The sequence below is a fragment of the Bison bison genome, unplaced genomic scaffold, assembly GCF_000754665.1.
Source record: "Bison bison bison isolate TAMUID 2011002044 unplaced genomic scaffold, Bison_UMD1.0 scf7180017864527, whole genome shotgun sequence".
Lineage (NCBI taxonomy): Eukaryota > Metazoa > Chordata > Mammalia > Artiodactyla > Bovidae > Bison > Bison bison.
The window spans coordinates 13,339,458-13,351,537 of NW_011495078.1; the positions used below are offsets into that span (position 1 = coordinate 13,339,458).

Sequence of the window (12,080 nt, forward strand, 5' to 3'; positions counted from 1 at the left end):
CCCTTGCACTTTTCTACCTCACAGCCTACATCAGCTATCTGCATTGCTGTCTCCTCTTGGCTCAACTCGGTGCAACCTGGTTGCCTTTCTCATAACATCACTGAAACTGTTCTCATTAAGAACAATGGTTGGCTTCCTCTGTGCTCATTGCAGTGGCCTCAACAGGCTTCATCTCACCTGACTTTTCATCATGACTTAACATCGGTGACCTACTCTGCAAGTGGTCGTGTGTTTCAGCTCCCCATTCTCTGGGCACTGCGTTGTCTTGGTTTTCTTCCTACCTCATGAGCTGCTACATCACAGTCCCTCTTGCTGGCTCATCTTTCTTTGTCAATCCCTTAAAATGTCAGCATTCCTCAGAGTCTCATCCTCAATACCCTAGACACCAAAGTTCCCCCATACTCCAATGACCATCAGTGTGCTGTGACTCTCAAATATATAATAGTTCAAGCTTGGAGGGCTCTCCTGAGTTCCAGACAGAAGTATCTAATTATCTGTAGTCATCTTCAGGTGGATATCCACAGCCAGCTGAAACTCAGTTTAGTCCAAATTAAATCCATTATGAATTACTCAAATCTATTTTTCTATCTATGCTCAATACTCAATCCATGGTCCTGCAATTTCCCCCAGAAGTGTCTAAGCCAGAAGCCTTGGATGCTTCTTTACTCTTTTCTTTCCCACACATCACATCCAACCACACCTATTCTTTATATCCTCTCTTGTTATCTTTTGAAATTCTCCAATTCTGCTTCTGGAAGTAGTTTATTTCAGGCTGAAAGCTGATGATTGAGATTCCAGGAATATCAGCCTGCTACCTCACTACCAACCAATCAGAGGAATGTTACACACTCTAAAGCCCTCCTCCCAAATTTTGCTTATAAAATCTTCCCTGAAACCTACCAGAAAGTTTGAGTCTTTTGAGCATGAGCCACCTGTTCTCCCTGCTTGGCCCTTGCAATAAACCATTCTCTGCTGCAAACTCTGACATTTTCATTCTGTTTGGCCTCCCTGTGCACCAGGCACACAAATTTGGGTTTAATGAAAAAACTACATTTAAAAGCTGTGCATTTTATTATGTACTTTTTTTATACCTCTATAATTAAAAATTTTTTTAAAGAAACTCCCCCTTCCCCCCCACCAATGAGGACATACAATCATAGGATCATGAATTTGAAACAATGGTACAAGAGGAACATGATGAGTGTGAATCAGGCTCATAGACACAAAATCAACGATTATCCTGTCTAGTTATTTAGGGCATGTGAATATCTCTTCTCTGCTACATATAAGAAAAGGCACAGAAGTCGTGAACATTACTAATTATTGCGCAGTGGGAAACACTGAAACTTTTTAAAGTTTCTAGAGGCTGTCATGTATAGGTTCTACACATTGAATCCAAGAAAGAAGGGCTTGGGGCTGGGCAGACATGTGTCCAGCTGAGGGTTTGATGAGAAACGAAATGCAGAGCACTTCTTAGATGAGATAAACATTCTGCAGCCATTTAGCCTACAAGTATTGGCTAAATGACCACCCTCTTCTCTCAGGAGAAAGGGTAAGATATCCCTGAAGCAAAATAGAGACAGGTTGGATTTTTGCAGCCTGATAGTTACATGGTTCCACGATCAGTCGTACAGGTGTCCAGCCTGAAGTGCAAACCAGCCACCGATTCTCAGTAGTTCTCTGGAAGCTAAGGCAGTGGCTTTCAGTCCAGAACAAGGTGTTGTGTTATTAAATACTTGAGAATCACAAATAGATGTTTATGGAAGAACAGATCGGATTTGGTCACTATGTAGAACAGAATGATCTGTAACTTGCAATAAAAACAGATATTAAGAAAATATTGCATTTCCCTACAGACTTTGTTCTAAAGGTCAAATGTATTGAATCCTCATTATCCCAGCTTTGCCTCCGTGACCCTGGGCCTTCTGTAGTCAATGAGTCTCCTACGTTCTGTAGTTAATGGGAGTCAAACCCAGGCAGAGGTAAGATGGAGAAATGAGCTGGGATGTAGAGTAGAGGGAATTCTCCAGGCCTCCCGGCCGAGAGGAGATAGAGAGGGGAGACAAGGCAACCAGGGTGCAGAGTCCTGGGGCTCCTGTGCTGCATTCTCTGAAGCTTATCCTTTGCTTACAGCTACTTTCCTTACTCTTGCAGTGTGCTGGCAGCATTCTTACAATCCAGTGTTCTTTGGCACTTGCAGAAGACAAGCCCCAAAACAGCTGTCATCTTTCTAACTAATAGAATGATCACCAATACTCCACAGATGAAGAAAACAATATAATATAAATACTATGCATATAAACCCTTGTAAATCAGTGATACAGTACAAATAGCTTAGAGAAGTTGAACAAGGAAATAGGCAGATACTTTGCAAAAAATGAAATGCAAGTCTTTAATTTACACTAAATAGATCTGAGTGTCACTCATGAGAAGTCTAAAGCAAAATGAGCTAGAGCGTTTCAGGTCTCAGTTTGGAGATGATTTGGAAAATAGTCATGAGTGTACAGTAAGACAAGGCTTGCAGGACATTTGGTCCACACCCAAAGGTCTTTGATATTTGGTCCTGTCCAAAATGTCCATGAACATATGTGGTCCACATCAAGTTGTAGAAATAGACAGTGGTGATGATTGTATATTTTGAATATAATTAATGTCATTAAGTTGTACACTTAAAATAGTTAAAATGGTGACTTTTACATTATATATATTTTACCACAATAGAAATAAATTTTGAAGCATGTGGGTGAAATATGTAAAAAAAATGTGTTACAAAGTTTTGTCAGGAAGTTAATATCAATATTGCATTACTTTTTCCCCTGATTTTTGTGATGTTTGAGGTTATATTTTGTAATGTGTTGTGATTTCTCATTTTGAATAAATTTTAATATTGTTTTTTTAAAAAACCTAGATAGAGCCGACAAGTAACTGATATAGTTGTTACCCAAATGATGTATGTGTGTGCTTAGTTGCTCAGTTGTGGCAAACTCTGCGTGACCCCATGGAGTGTAGCCCAACAGACTCTTCTGTCCATGGGGATTCTCCAGGCAACAATACTGGAGTGGGTTGCCATGCCCTCCTCCAGGGGATCTTCCCAACCCAGGGATTGAACCCAGGTCTCCCACATTTCAGGTGGTTTCTGGGCCACCAGAGAAGTCCATCCCCAAATGATAGGCTTCAGGAATAGCTAACCGTTCTAACTCCCTCCATCTTGTTTAATTCTGAAGCATCCTTGGGCTGTGGGTACCAATATCCTTTTGTCATGGATGAGAGAAGTGAGCTCTGGAGATAAAGGCACTTGCATCCAGCTTCTAATCAGAAGATCTCTCTGACTTAAAAGCCTGTGCCTATAGTTGTCACTGGATGATGCTGCCTCTGATTTAAAACTAGTTTAGGCTATAATATGGTTGAAGAAAATAAACTCTGTGCACATTCTCTGGTTTTATTTTAAGCAAATATATGCAAAAAACTTAAAATCTTAGACTGAAAGCAGTGAGTTTTCCCTCTGAAAGAAAAACTGCCGTCCAATCCTGGCTTAACCACTGACAAGCTGGGGAGCACAGGCAAAGCCATCTAGCTGCTTTGGGCCTTGGCGACAGTGTCTGTAAAAAGCAAGTCCATAGTATTTACTGATTGGCCACAAGGCTCAAGAGTCTCAGCGAAGATCTGAAGGATGCCGAGGCAGCTCCTGGAGAACTTGGGATCTCATTGAGGAGATAGAATCTAGTTGAGCGGAACAGACGGACCTGTAAAAGCTGGTGGAAGCCAGAGGACAGGCCGTCAATTCTGTCTGGGGAGGCAATGCCCGATGGAGTGTGAGAAGGAGATTGATAGGCTTGTAGCTGAGTCACCAGCCTTTGTTCCTTTGGGGCTCGGGGTTCGGGCTCCCAGAGGCAGTCAGTGAAATCGGTTCTTCTGGTGAGCTGGTTGGGTGAAGCCCCTGCTTTGCTCTCTGGAGTTCTCTTTGTTTACGGTGAGTGATCTCAAGTGCCTGTAGGTGATTTACAAGGGATTGGAGAGGGGGGTGTCTGTTCTCCATCCTTTAGATAGTCCATGGTCCATGGTGCTTGTGCGCGCGCACACACACAGACACACAGACACACACACTCCAGAAAAGGTGAAGAGCTTTGCTCTCAGTTCTCAGTAGAGGAATGGCACTGTACAGAGCAGGAGACAAGTAGGAGGCTGGCGGGGAGATTCTCAGGCACAATTCAGGTCTCTGCAAGCCCTAATCCAGGGCCTCCCTGCCCCACCATCCCGCTGCCTCCACCAGCAGACCAGCTGTGGGCCTTCTCTCCCTTCCAGAATCCAGAGAGTAACCATTAGACTCTCTCTCCCCGGTCATGGATCTGGCCCTAAACCTACTTTCTTTCTTTAAGTCCCCCCGTCCCCTGGAGTCTTGACCTCCAGCACTCTCAGGTTGGCCTTCCCTCACTGTTTCTCCTTGGTCTCAGAAAACTTGGAGTGAGCTGTGAGTCACTCTACCCCCTTCCCCTCTGTTTCCGCTGTTGTTTTGGTGGAGGTAGTTGTGAGGGAACTTTGGGTCCTAAAAATGCAGGACGCTGAAGGGTCATTTTAAAGAAAGAGATTCTAAAAGGCAGCCTTTTTGTCCTTTCCTAATGGCACCCCACTGCAGTTCTCTTGCCTGGAAAATCCCATGCACGGAGGAGCCTGGTAGGCTGCAGTCCATGGGGTCGCGAAGAGTCAAGCATAACTGAGCGACTTCACTTTCACTTTTCACTTTCATGCATTGGAGGAGGAAATGGCAACCCACTCCAGTGTTCTCGCCTGGAGAATCCAAGGGACGGGAAGCCTGGTGGGCTGCCGTCTATGGGGTCGCACAGAGTCGGACACGACTGAAGCGACTTAGCAGCAGCAGCAGCAACCTTTAATTACGTCCCAAGTTATATTGCCTTTATTTGCCTATTTTTAATTCTTGACTTTTTTTCACCACAAATTTGACTACTTAAAGGACCACAGGACCATCCCAGCTCAGATACAAAGAAGAGAATGTATTTTTGGCAGAGAGAACAGACAGAACAAAGAAAAAGAGATGGAAATGTACATGGTACATTGAAGGCATGGAAACAGTCTAACCTCTGCAGTGAGTAGGGTCCTGGCAGATAGTGGTGGCAAATGAGTTCTTAGAAGTACATGAGGGTCATGCCATGAAAGGTCCTGAGTGTTTCAATTAGACACAATGACTTTCTTTCTGGAGCAAATGGAAGGTGACCATGAGAAGTTTCTGGACAATTAATGATATGATTGTGTCTTTGTTGATTACTTCTGATGGTTGTGTAGAATGAATTAAAGGGAGAAAATCTAGGAAAATAATGGTTTTGCTAATTAAGCAAATACTTATAAATGGCCTAGAATCTGCCAGGTACTACGCTAAGCACTGAAATAGTGAACAGAATGGACAAAAATTCCTGACCTCACAGAGTTTAAGGGCTATTGGTTGGAAAACTGTGGACTTGTGGTTTTAAATGGGGCAATGACAGTCAAAATAAATAAGGAAGATATTTTGGAAGTGCCATAAACAAAATGTAGAAACTTAGAGAAGGTGATAATATAATTGACTAATTTTAACCAAGGTAAAATTCAGAGAATTACAAAGCTTTCTATAAATGTCATGTGGTTCAGCTGGTAAAGAATCCACCTGCAATGGAGGAGACCTGGGTTCAATCCCTGGGTTGGGAAAATCCCCTGGAGAAGGGAAAAGCCACCCATTTGAGTATTCTGGCCTGGAGAATTCCATGGACTGTATAGTCCATGGGGTCACAAAGAGTCAGACACAACTGAGCGACTTTCACTTTCAGACATCCTAAGTATGCATATCTTATAAGATATTCCTTGGTGGTGTCTAGAAGGCTTTGGAAATGTGCCTGGAGTGTGGGAGACGGGTGGTAACTACAGAGTTGAGAGACATCAGAATACAGGTGATAATAGAAGCCACGGGTAGTGACAGAGTCATCCTGAGAGAATATGGACGGTGAGAAGAGGAGAACAGGAAGCTCGGAACTTTGGAGGAAACATACCTTCAGCATCAAAAGGCAAGAAATTAACAAAGGAGCGAGAAAGATTAATCACAGAAGTAACAGGAGAAGCATGAGAGATGGATGCCTTGGAACTCAAAGGAGGCAAGTGTTTCAGAAAGGGATGTTTCAGAAAGTGTTTCAGAAAGAGGTAAGTGCAAAAGGAAGTTTAAGATGACTCAAGAGAAGATGGAGCCAGGATGAAGCCCTAAGAATGCAGGTTTGTTTGAGGAGAAAGAGGCAACGGGGACACATGATTTTATAAAAGAGGCGATAGCAAAGGGAGGCAAAGAAATACTGTAAGGCAATTCGGTATTTCTTAACTTGAATCTAGATTATTATAAAGAGTAGTTTAAGTGTTCTGTGACTTCCTCTGTGACATTTAACAATGTTTCTTTCCTATAATTTTCCCTATGAATTTCAAGAGACAAAATGTAGGGGATTCAAAAGAGTCAACTTCTTCCCAAGGCCCCCAGGGAACGTTTGAGAGTGGTCTTGCTCTCAGTCCTCACAACGCTGAACCTGGGTCCCTCCCCTGCTGTCCATAGAAAGGATGTGAGAACAGTGGTGACTTCACTGCGGTCCCAGCATCTGACGACATGGCAGGGATGTGTTTCTTCTCTCACAGCAGTACAGGGACTTGGCTTCAGATGAAAGACAACCTTCCAATCAAGGCTTCTTTGCGGTCAAGACGTCCAGAAGCTTTTTGACTGCAATGCTCTTGAACATCCTACAGAAAACAGGATCCGTTGCGCATTTCAGCATCAGTATCTCTAAGGCATCATACATCAGTAACTCATCTTCTTCGGATCAGCAATAAACTGAGAGCTCTTCTCTGGACCAGGCCTGTGGGAGATTTAAGGGATTAATAACTCAACCTTTCTCCTATCCCCATGATGTCAAACTTGATGCTGTCATAGGAACACCAAGGACCTCTCTTTGTTTTTTGGTGTCAGATGCCTCTTCTTTCCTCCCATGACAGTTTTCAGTGAGTTTTGTGGCAAGCTCATACGAATTTTGGAGAAGGCAATGGCAACCCACTCCAGTACTCTTGCTTGGAAAATCCCATAGACGGAGGAGCCTGGTAGGCTGCAGTCCATGGGGTTGCTAGGAGTCGGACACAACTGAGCGACTTCACTTTCACTTTTCACTTGCATGCATTGGAGAAGAAAATGGCAACCCACTCCAGTGTTCTTGCTTGGAGAATCCCAGGGACAGGGGAGCCTGGTGGGCTGCCGTCTCTGGGGTTGCACAGAGTTGGACACGACTGAAGCAACTTAGCAGCAGCAGTAGCAGCGTATGAATTTATTTGTTCAAGTCTGCCCCCTTCAGTTTTCCACAGAGGTTTCAAAATTAAACATAACCGCTTGTCCTTTTCAATTGGATGAGTTCAGAAATTGGCCTGTTGGGGGCTCAGAGGTAATTCTGCCAGGAGCAACTGTGGCCTCAAAGAGTCAACATTGAGTAATCAGTCAGAGATCTTGGGCCAAAAAATGACAAATGTGGAGCAAGACACAAGATGTCATGTATAGAGTCAATTTAAGAGGAAAGGGACAGAAGTGACATTTCTGAGAATAAACCTTCATCAGAAGAGGAGCTGACTGTTTTCAAGAGAACTCAGAGGGACGAATGGAAGAAAGTGTGAGGGCCTCCATTCATCCTGGGGTTTGCACCGCAAGTGCTACATCATCACAGGGGCCAAATTTATTATTTAAAAATTACTCAAAATTGTTTTCCAGTCTTATTGGATTGTTGGGTAGCACCAGCAGAAAAGAGGCCAAGAAATGCTTAAATGAATGAGAGAGAAAAAAATATAAAGTCATAATTATATGGCTTGAAAATCCCTCAGAAATGTAGTATCTAAGAGAAATAAACCAAATGGAACTGATTGTAGCTGAAATGTTCGTCATGAAAGTTCTATAAATATAGAAGTGTGTAAGAATAGAGAGTGAAAAATAGATCCTTACATCCATGGCCGATTGATTTTAACAAGGGTGCCAAGACCATTCAACAAGGAAAAAATAGTCTCTTTAAGAAATGGTGCTGGGACAGCCGAATACCTACACAGAAAAAAATTGATTTGAACACTTATCTCATGTTATATGCAAATGTTAACTTCAAATGGATCAATGTCCTAGATAGAAGAGCTAAAACTCTTAAAAAAAAATAGGTGTAAATCTTTGTGACCTTGGATTTAGCTGGTGGCAGCTGGTAAAATATCCACCTGCAATGCGGGAGACCTGGGTTGGGAAGATCCCCTGGAGAAGGGAATGGCTACCCACTCCAATATTTCTGGCTTGGAGAATTCCATGGACTATGTCCATGGTGTTGTGAAGAATTGCACACTACTGAGAAACTTTCACTTTCAGTTTTTCACTTTCTAAGATATGATACCAAATGCACACACAAAAAGAGAAAAAATAAATAAATTAGACTTCACCAAAATTGGAAAATTTTACATCAAAGGACATTATCAAGAAAGTGAAGACAAACTACATGTGGGAGAAAATATTTGCAAGTAATGTATTTGATAAAGGTCTAGACATGCAGAATATATAAAAAATACTTTACAACTCAATGGGAAGAAGATAAACAAGCTAATTTTTAAAATGGCCAAAGAACTTGAATAGACATTTCTCAAAAGAAGCTATCCAGATGGCCAGTAAGCATGTGAAAAGCTGCTCAACAACATTACTCATTCAGTTCAGTTCAGTTCAGTCGCTCAGTCTTGTCCAACTCTTTGTGACCCCATGAATCGCAGCACGCCAGGCCTCCTTGTCCATCACCAACTCCTGGAGTTCACTCAGACTCACGTCCATCAGGTCAGCGACGCCATCCAGCCATTTCATCCTCTGTCATCCCCTTCTCCTCCCGCCCCCAATCCCTCCCAGCATCAGAGTCTTTGCCAATGAGTCAACTCTTCGCATGAGGTGGCCAAAGTACTGGAGTTTCATCTTTAGCATCATTCCTTCCAAAGAAATCCCAGGGCTGATCTCCTTCAGAATGGACTGGTTGGATCTCCTTGGAGTCCAAGGGACTCTCAAGAGTCTTCTCCAACACCACAGTTCAAAAGCATCAATTCTTCGGTCCTCAGCTTTCTTCACAGTCCAATTCTCACATCCATACATGACCACTGGAAAAACCATAGCCTTGACTAGACGGACCTTTGTTGGCAGAGTAATGTCTCTGCTTTTGAATATGCTATCTAGGTTGGTCATAACTTTTCTTCCAAGTAGTAAGTGTCCTTTAATTTCATGGCTGCAGTCACCATCTGCAGTGATTTTGGAGCCCCCAAAAATAAAGTCTGACACTGTTTCCACTGTTTCCCCATCTATTTCCCATGAAGTGATGGGACCAGATGCCATGATCTTCGTTTTCTGAATGTTGAGTTTTAAGCCAACTTTTTCACTCTCCTCTTTCACTTTCATCAAGAGGCTTTTTAGTTCCTCTTCACTTTCTGCCATAAGGGTGGTGTCATCTGCATATCTGAGCTTATTGATATTTCTCCTGGCAATCTTGATTCCAGCTTGTGCTTCTTCTAGCCCAGTGTTTCTCATGATGTACTCTGCATATAAGTTAAATAAAAGGGTAACAATATACAGCCTTGATGTACTCCTTTTCCTATTTGGAACCAGTCTGTTGTTCCATGTACAGTTCTAACTGTTGCTTCCTGACCTGCATACAGATTTCTCAAGAGGCAGGTCAGGTGGTCTGGTATTCCCATCTCTTTCAGAATTTTCCACAGTTGATTGTGATCCACACAGTCAAAGGCTTTGGCATAGTCAATAAAGCAGAAATAGATGTTTTTCTGGAATTCTCTTGCTTTTTCATTAGATATATTAAAATCAAAACCACAAAGAGATACACCACTTTTCCTTCACTAGGATAGCTAAAATCAAAAAACAAGACAATAACAACTGTCAATGAGAACGTGAAGACCCTGGAATCCTTGTTCATTGCTGCTAGGAATGTAAAATGGTACAGTTGCTGTGGAAAGCAATTTGGTGCCTCCTCAAAAAGTTAACCATAGACTTATCAGATGACCCAGCAATTTCACTCCTAGGTATATACCTAAAAGAATTAAAAACAGATAAACAGATACAGGTGGAAGCACACTCATAGCAGCGCTATTCACAGTAGCCAAAAGTAGCCCGAAATTTGGGAAACAACCCAAATTCAGTGGATGAATGGATTAAAAAAAAGGTGGTATATACATATAAGAGGATATTAGTCAATCATAAAAAGGAATGGATACATGTACATGTATATGTCTGGCTGAGTCCCTTCACTATTCGCCTGAAACTAGCATAATAGGGTTAATTTGCTATACCCCAATACAAAATAAAAAGTTAAAAAAAATGAAAAGAAATGAAATACGAACATAGGCTGTAGTATGGATGAATCTTTTTTTTTTTCTTCAAATCAAGAGTTTTTATTGTCTCTTTAAAACATCACAACTGAGTCCATAGAACCATCTGCTATCTTGTTGTTTCTGCAGCAGGATCACTGAGATCTTATTCATCAGCCTGCTGAACTGTTCCTTTTTCAGAAACATAGATACCATCCAAAAATTTTCTGATATCCTTGTTTTTAACTGTGGTGGCTTGCTGAATCAAAGCAGCTGAATTTGACACAAGTTCAATGTCATTTCCTTCAAGAATCAACTCATCTTTCTGGGCTTGAGATACTAAACAGGCAACCCCTGGCCTCATTCGAACCCTGTGTATGTATTTTTCACCCCCAAAATTTCGGATTTCCACAAGAGAACCATTCTCCTGAATAACAACGTTGATGGGGAAGTGGGCATACACCGACCTCATCTTGTAAGGAAAACCCAGTGTAACACCCTTGATCATGTTCTGTACGTGACTACAGATTGTGCGAACAGTGGCCAGTTCCTTTCTGTTTCCCCACCATTTGTCAACACGGAGCCTCTTCTTTTTCTTTCCAAGAAGACTGAGTTCTACATTGATGTGATTGAAGTCCCTCCGCAGGGTGCCTCTGGGGCCCTTCACAATAACTGTCCGTCCCTTCAAGTTAATGTCGACATTTTCTGGAATGTTGACAGTCTGGTTGCTGAGAATGGTCTTCATTCTCGCAGTAGATTCGGCAAAGAGCATTATGGATGAATATTGAGCACATTATGCTAAGTGAAATAACTTGGGCACAAAAGGTTACATATTGTGTGATTCCCTTTATATCAAATTTTCAGAATAGGTGAATCCATAGAAGCAGAAAAGAGTTCGGTAGTTGCCTGGGGCTTGGGGGACAGGAGATTAGGACATAACTGTTTACTGGGCACGAGGTTTCCTTTTGGGGGATGACCGCATTTTGGAAATAGGTAGAGTCGGTGACTGCACCATATGGTGAATATGCTAATACCACCTAAATATTCACTTTAAATGGTTCATTATATTTTGTGTGGATTTCACTTCAAAAAAATTTAACTTTTTTTTATTGTGGTAAAAGTCACATAATATAAAACATGCTATTTTAACCCTATTTAACTGCACAGTTCAGTTGTACTAAGTGCATTTGTGTTGCTGTGCAATTTCACCTTCTTAAAGAGTGTTTCCAGAGAAGGCAACAGCACCCCACTCCAGTACTCTTGCCTGGAAAATCCCATGGATGGAGGAGCCTGGCAGGCTGCAGTCCATGGGGTCACGAAGAGTCAGACATGACTGAGCGACTTCACTTTCACTTTTCACTTTCATGCATTGGAGAAGGAAATGGCAACCCACTCCAGTGTTCTTGCCTGGAGAATCCCAGGGATGGGGGAGCCTGGTGGGCTGCAGTCTATGGGATCGCACAGAGTTGGACACAACTGAAGTGACTCAGCAGCAGCAAAGAATGTTTCACCTCCTTAAATTGAAACTCTGTCTCTGTTAAATACTCACTCCCCAGTTCTCCTCCCCAGTCCTCCACACCCTGACTCCTAGCATCTACCACTGTACCTTCTGACTCCAAATTTGAGTATTCCAAGTATCCTGTACAAGAGGAATCAAACAGTATTTGTCTGCACCTAATGTATATTGGCGGAGAAGGCGA

The 12,080-nt window shown here is 42.4% G+C and overlaps 1 pseudogene; it reads right to left on the reverse strand.

The window, feature by feature from the left end:
• Window positions 1-10,511: 10,511 nt before the first annotated feature.
• LOC104982183 lies at window positions 10,512-11,127 on the reverse strand (annotated as a pseudogene).
• Window positions 11,128-12,080: the final 953 nt, after the last annotated feature.